Raw genomic sequence first — 7,109 nt, 5'->3', positions numbered from 1 at the left:
ACGTAATAAACCTTACGTGAGTAAGGGTCGATCCCACGAAGATTGTTGGTATGAAGCAAGCTATGGTCATCTTGTAAATCTCAGTCAGGCGGATTCAAATGGTAATGGAGGATTAATGATTAAAAGATGAATAAAACATAAAATAAAGATAGAGATACTTATGCAATTCATTGGTGAGAATTTCAGATAAGCGTATGGAGATGCTTTGTCCCTTCCGTCTCTCTGCTTTCCTACTGTCTACATCCAATCCTTCTTACTCCTTTCCATGGCAAGCTGTATATTGGGCATCACCATTGTCAATGGCTACAGTCCCGTCCTCTCAGTGAAAATGTTCAACGCGCTCTGTCACAGCACGACTAATCATCTGTCGGTTCTCAATCAGGTTGGAATAGAATCCAGTGATTCTTTTGCGTCTGTCACTAACGCCCAGCCTTCAGGAGTTTGAAGCTCGTCACAGTCATTCAATCCTTGAATCCTACTCAGAATACCACAGACAAGGTTTAGACCTTCCGGATTCTCAAGAATGCCGCCATCAATTCTAGCTTATACCACGAAGATTCTGATTAAGGAATCCATGAGATAAACATTCAAGCCTTGTTTGCTTGTAGAACGGAAGTGGTTGTCAGGGACGCGTTCATAAGTGCGAATGATGATGAGCGTCACATAATCATCACATTCATCATGTTCTTGGGTGTGAATGAATATCTTAGAACAAGAATAAGCTGAATTGAATAGAAGAACAATAGTAATTGCATTAACACTCAAGGTACAGCAGAGCTCCACACCTTAATCTATGGTGTGTAGAAACTCCACCGTTGAAAATACATAAGAACAAGGTCTAGGCATGGCCGAATGGCCAGCCTCCCATAATCTAAGAACTAGACATCCAAAGATGATCCTCAGATCTAAAGTGATCAAAAGATTCCAGGATGTCAAATACAATAGTAAAAGGTCCTATTTGTAGATAACTAGTAGTTTTGGGTTTACAAAACTGAGTAAAGGACATAAAAATCTACTTCCGGGCCCACTTGGTGTGTGCTTGGGCTGAGCATCAAAGCTTTCATGTGTAGAGACTTTTCTTGGAGTTAAACGCCAGCTTTTGTGCCAGTTTGGGCGTTTAACTCCCACTCTTGTGCCAGTTCCGGCGTTTAACGCCGGGCAGTCTTAAGCTGATTTGGAACACCGGTTTGGGCCATCAAATCTCGGGCAAAATACGGACTATTATATATTGCTGGAAAGGCTAGGATGTCTACTTTCCAATGCAATTAATAGCGCGCCAATTGGGCTTCTGTAGCTCTAGAAAATCCAGTTCGAGTGCAGGGAGGTCAGAATCCAACAGCATCTGCAGTCCTTTTCAGCCTCTGAATCAGATTTTTGCTCAGGTCCCTCAATTTCAGCCAGAAAATACCTGAAATCACAGAAAAACACACAAACTCATAGTAAAGTCCAGAAAAGTGAATTTTAACTAAAACTAATAAAAATATAATAAAAACTACCTAAAACATACTAAAAACATACTAAAAACAATGCCAAAAAGCGTATAAATTATTCGCTCATCACAACACCAAACTTAAATTGTTGCTTGTCCCGAAGCAACTGAAAATCAAATAAGATAAAAAGAAGAGAATATGCAATGAATTCCAAAAACATCTATGAAGATCAGTATTAATTAGATGAGCAGGGCTTTTAGCTTTTTGCCTCTGAACATTTTTGGCATCTCACTCTATCCTTTGAAATTCAGAATGATTGGCTTCTATAGGAACTCAGAATCTAGATAGTGTTATTGATTCTCCTAGTTAAGTATGATGATTCTTGAACACAGCTACTTTATGAGTCTTGGCCGTGGCCCAAAGTACTCTGTCTTCCAGTATTACCACCGGATACATACATGCCATAGACACATAACTGGGTGAACCTTTTCAGATTGTGACTCAGCTTTGCTAGAGTCCCCAATTAGAGGTGTCCAGGGTTCTTAGCACACTCTTTTTGCCTTGGATCACAACTTTATTTTTACCCTTGCCTTTTGGTTTTTTTTTCTGCTTGTTTTCTCTCTTTTTTTTTTCGCACATAATCTCTCTTTTTTTTTTGTATTCACTGCTTTTTCTTGCTTCAAGAATCATTTTTATGGTTTTTCAGATCCTCAGTAACATGTCTCCTTTTTTCATCATTCTTTCAAGAGCCAACATTCATGAACAACAAATTCAAAAGACATATGCTCTGTTCAAGCATACATTCAGAAGTTAAAGTATTGCCACCACATCAAAATAATTAATCTGTTATAAAATTCAAAATTCATGCAATTCTTCTCTTTTTCAATTAAGAACATTTTCATTTAGGAAAGGTGATGGATTCATAGGACATTCATAACTTTAAGGCATAGACACTAAGACACTAATGATCATAAGACACAAACATAGATAAACATAAGCATGAAAATTTGAAAAACAGAAAAATAAAGAACAAGGAGATTAAAGAACGGGTCAACCTTAGTGATGGCGGCTTGTTCTTCCTCTTGAAGATCTTATGGAGTGCTTGAGCTCCTCAATGTCTCTTCCTTGCCTTTGTTGCTCCTCTCTCATGATTCTTTGATCTTCTCTAATTTTGTTCATACCCTAGGTCAAGATGACCGACCCGGGATGTTCGACAGACAAAGTGACCGACCTCTTCAGGTCAGGACAACCCGACCTCTTCCCAAAGATCTCGGTCAAGTCTCTACGAAAGCCCAAGGAAGGGCCCAAATAGAGGAACACGTCCCAAATCCTAAAGTGGCCAAGCCTACAGCGAGAAGGGCGGTTCCCTTAAAGATAAGATGATCTCACTTAAAGATAAAAGATAAGATAAGATAACTAACTTATCTTATCCACAGAAGGCCACATCTCACCATTATAAATACACTGGAGCACCCAGGTATAACTCATACTCTGATTCTACTCAATACCTGCTTAATCCCCTTGCTAACTTAAGCATCGGAGTCCCTTGCAGGTACCCCCACCCTTCGGTCACAAAGGATCAGTAGCACATTCAGTCCAACAAGTCGGACGCACCAGCTCCGGCCGCTATTCACCAGCCGGACACATCAGTTCCGACCAGCACAGAAGATCTCGTCCGAGATCGACCTACAATTTCAGGTAACCCTCGGAACATTGGCGCCGTTGCCGGGGAACCTGGAAGTCATCCAATCACCATGGTGGACGACCATGACAACGACCACGATTCAGGTTTGGAGGATCGGACACTGATGCCAAGGCATCTTAGGCTAGTTTCACTAGCATTTTTCTGTTAGTTTTAGTTGTTTTATGCATTTTCTTGAGCTTAAAGTAACCAAGAATGGTTAAATGAATAACAAAGAAATGAACCATCCAAACATATGATTTTGATGCAAATTCCATGAGTTTTTAGTTATATTACTTGAATGCTATGAATGGAAGATTTCTCATGAAATTTTGCAAAACTTTGATGCAGTTGTTTGGATGATTTCAGGGAAGAAGAGGCTAGGCAAGGAATCAACAAAATCAATAAAGGAAGCTTGAATATCACATGTGGAGTTTAAGTTCCAGTTTAAGCTTAAACTGGAACTTAAACTGCCAAGCCATATAAAGCTGAAAGTGGCGTTTAAGCTCCAGTTTAAGCTTAAACTGGAGCTTAAACGCCAGAACCCTGAAAGCTGAGAAAAGCTGAAGTGGCGTTTAACCTCCAGTTTAACCTTAAACTGGAAGTTAAACGCCAGAATGAGAAATGCACCAGGGAGCATTTCCACGTTTAAGCTCCAGTTTAACCTTAAACTGGAGCTTAAACGTGTTCGACCCAATTTCCCCTCCAGGGTTGCTTTCTTCATTTCCACGTTTAAGCTTCAGTTTAACCTTAAACTGAAGCTTAAACGTGTTCGACTATTTTTCTCCTCCAGGGTTGCTTTCTCATTTCCACGTTTAAGCTCCAGTTTAACCTTAAACTGGAGCTTAAACGTGTTCGACCCAATTTCCCCTCCAGGGTTGCTTTCTTCATTTCCACGTTTAAGCTTCAGTTTAAGCTTAAACTGAAGCTTAAACGTGTTCGACCATTCCACACTCCGTAGTTGCTTTTTTCCATTTCCACGTTTAAGCTTCAGTTTAACCTTAAACTGAAGCTTAAACGTGTTCGATTACTTTACCCTCCAGGGTGGCCTTCTTCCATTTCCACGTTTAAGCTTTAGTTTAACCTTAAACTGAAGCTTAAACTGCAACTTAAACACCACTATTTGAAAAGGTTTCTGGGCCAAAGATATTGCAGTTTAAGTTAGCATTTGAGCACAAATATTAACTTAAACGTACTCTGGTATGAAACCCAATTGAATATCATGGTTTATGGGATTGGGCCTGAAGAATTGATGAGTTTGGAATTTCAATTTGTTGAGTCATGTGTCATTACTTGATTATCACTAAGTTGGCTCAATGAATGTTACAGAATTGGATCAGCAGCCTCATCAGGATTATGGATCATAAACCCAAAGCAAAAGGAAATCAGGGAAAGGCCTCAAAGCCCAAGAAACATAACAGAAGCTCAATTTAGAAAGTTTATAAATAGGATAGAATTTAAGTTAGAAAGGACTTTTTTTCATTTTTGCTAGTTTTGATACTTTTTGTAATTGAATTTAGAGCTATGACTCACTAAACCCCTTTCATTGGGTTAGGGAGCTCTATTGTAATTCAATGAATCAATAATAGTTTTTATCTTCTTCTTTAACCTTTTTTCTTGAATTTTGTTAGAAAGCTTCTCGATCTAATTCCATTGGTTAGTTGTCTTGGGAAAGAAACTATCCATAATTGGAATCCTTCAGAACCTTGGGAAAAGAATGGAGGATTCATGCTAGAGAAGCTTTCTCACAGTGAATTGGATTGGGGTTTGGATGGATATTGTGACATGTAATCCTACCAAATTGTGGTTCATGAAACTGTGTGGTATAATCAGTGATCGAGCATCATCTCTTCTTATGAACATTTAAACCAAGGGATTGGGAATTTGTTTGTTTTTAGAGAGAATTGGTGAGCCAAGGGATTGGGATCCAATCATATAAGATTGCCAAGCAAAATTCAATGAATGCATTGGTTGAAGAAGGGATAAAAATGTTTTGATTCGGAGATCTCAATATCTCCTAAAACCCAATGAATTCCCCATTTCTGATCTACCACTTTCTCTTTATATTCTGCAATTAAATTCATGCAATCACCCCCATCCCTTTTTAGTTTCAGCAATTTAGCTTCTCGCTCTTTAATTCATGCAATTTAACATTCCGCAATTCTCATCTAAATCTTGATTCCGCTCAACTAGAACACACTTCTAATCCGAATTTCTCATTCAACCAATCCTTGTGGGATTCGACCTCACTCTATTGTGAGTTTTTACTTGACGATAACCGGTGCACTTGCCAGAAGGAATTTTTGCCGATCGTGCAATTTCCTAAAATCGTAGCTATCAAGTTTATGGCGCCGTTGCCGGGATTGGTTTTCGATTGACAATTCTCAAATTGGAAGTTAACTAGATTGAGCATTTTTCTTGTTTTGTTAATTCCGTTCAAGTTACTTGTTGAATTTTAATTTCTGCACTCTGTTACTTGCTTTCTTTCTTTATGCCTTTAAATTCAAGCAACTAACTCACTGACCCACTAACTATTTGAATTAATTCCTCAACTGCTCTAACCATACTCTTCCATTAACCAAGAGTATTTCACTTGTTTGTTGCCTGTGCTGTGTTCTTGTATGACAGGTAGGAGAGGATAGACATCAACTCCTCCATATACCGAACCAGAGAGGACCCTTCATAAACTTAGAAGGGAAGCAAGAAAGAAGAGAGTATTGGGAGAAGAAGAATCTGAAGGAGAATCTGAGGTTCAGACTTTTAGACAACAAGATGGTGAAACTCTCTACGAGGCATGGGAGAGATTCAAGGATTTGACAAGGAAATGCCCACCAGACATGTTCCATGACTGGGTGCAATTGCATATTTTCTATGATGGACTTTCTTATGAATCATGGAAGGCTGTAGACCATTCATCAGGAGGTTCATTGAACAGGAAAAAGACTGTGGAAGAAGCCATCGAAGTGATTGAGACAGTGGCTGAGAATGAGTACTACTATGCTTCAGAGAGACACAACACTAAGGGAGTCATGGAGCTGAACCATGTTGATACAATTCTAGCCCAAAATAAGGTGTTTGCCAAGCAACTAGCAGAGCTCACCAGGAACTTAAAAACAAATCAAGTGGCTGCAATACACACACAAGATCAAGAGGAAGTAAGCACTAAAGGAGGTGATTGGGAAGAGGCCAACTATGTGGGAAATCAACAAAGGCAACCATATGATCCACATTCCAACACTTACAACCCAGGCTGGAAAAACCACCCAAACTTTAGGTGGGGAAACCAGCAAACCCAACCACAAAACCACAAACCTTACAATCCCAACCAACATAACAATTCCACATACCAAAACTCCAACCAAAGATCATACCAAGCCACACAAAACACTTACTCCCAACCACCATATCATGGCCAAAATAATCAACCTGCCCAACCTAATCCGAACCAACAATTTCAAGATCAATTAAACAGGATAGAAGGAATGCTTGCAACCATGGGTCAAGACATAACCGAATTGAAAGCCTTTAAGGAAGAAGTAAATTCTAACTTGCAAAACCAAGGAGCTGCCATCCAGAAGCTAGAAAATCAAATTGGGTATTTGTCTAAGCAAACCCCTGGGCCAAGCATTTCTCATGCTGCCAAGGCTATTGCAAGGGAAGAATGTAAGGCCATAACCCTCAGAAGTGGAAAGAAGCTAAAGGAGATCTTAAAGGAAACCACAGAGGATGAAGCAAAGGAAAATGTGAGAAACAAGGAACAGGGACAATCTTTTACACCGTCTGCAACAAAAGAAAAAGAAAAAGAGGTCCTGAAGCCTTATACACCCAAAGCACCATATCCTCAACGTTTGATGAAAAGTGAAAAGGATGGCCAATTCTCCAGATTCTTGGAGATTTTCAAGAAGCTTCAAATCAACATTCCGTTTGCTGAGGCAATAGAGCAAATGCCACTCTATGCAAAATTCTTAAAGGAATTAATGACCAAGAAGAGAAGCTGG

At 39.4% G+C, this 7,109-nt stretch overlaps 1 pseudogene; it reads right to left on the bottom strand.

Annotated features, from left to right (window-relative positions):
- Window positions 1-5,851: 5,851 nt before the first annotated feature.
- Window positions 5,852-5,950, bottom strand: LOC112804736 (small nucleolar RNA R71; annotated as a pseudogene).
- Window positions 5,951-7,109: the final 1,159 nt, after the last annotated feature.

The sequence above is a fragment of the Arachis hypogaea genome, chromosome 5, assembly GCF_003086295.3.
Source record: "Arachis hypogaea cultivar Tifrunner chromosome 5, arahy.Tifrunner.gnm2.J5K5, whole genome shotgun sequence".
In the NCBI taxonomy this organism is placed as follows: Eukaryota; Viridiplantae; Streptophyta; class Magnoliopsida; order Fabales; family Fabaceae; genus Arachis; species Arachis hypogaea.
The sequence above is the reverse complement of the archived record's forward strand: the minus strand, read 5'-3'. Positions and strand labels throughout refer to the sequence as shown.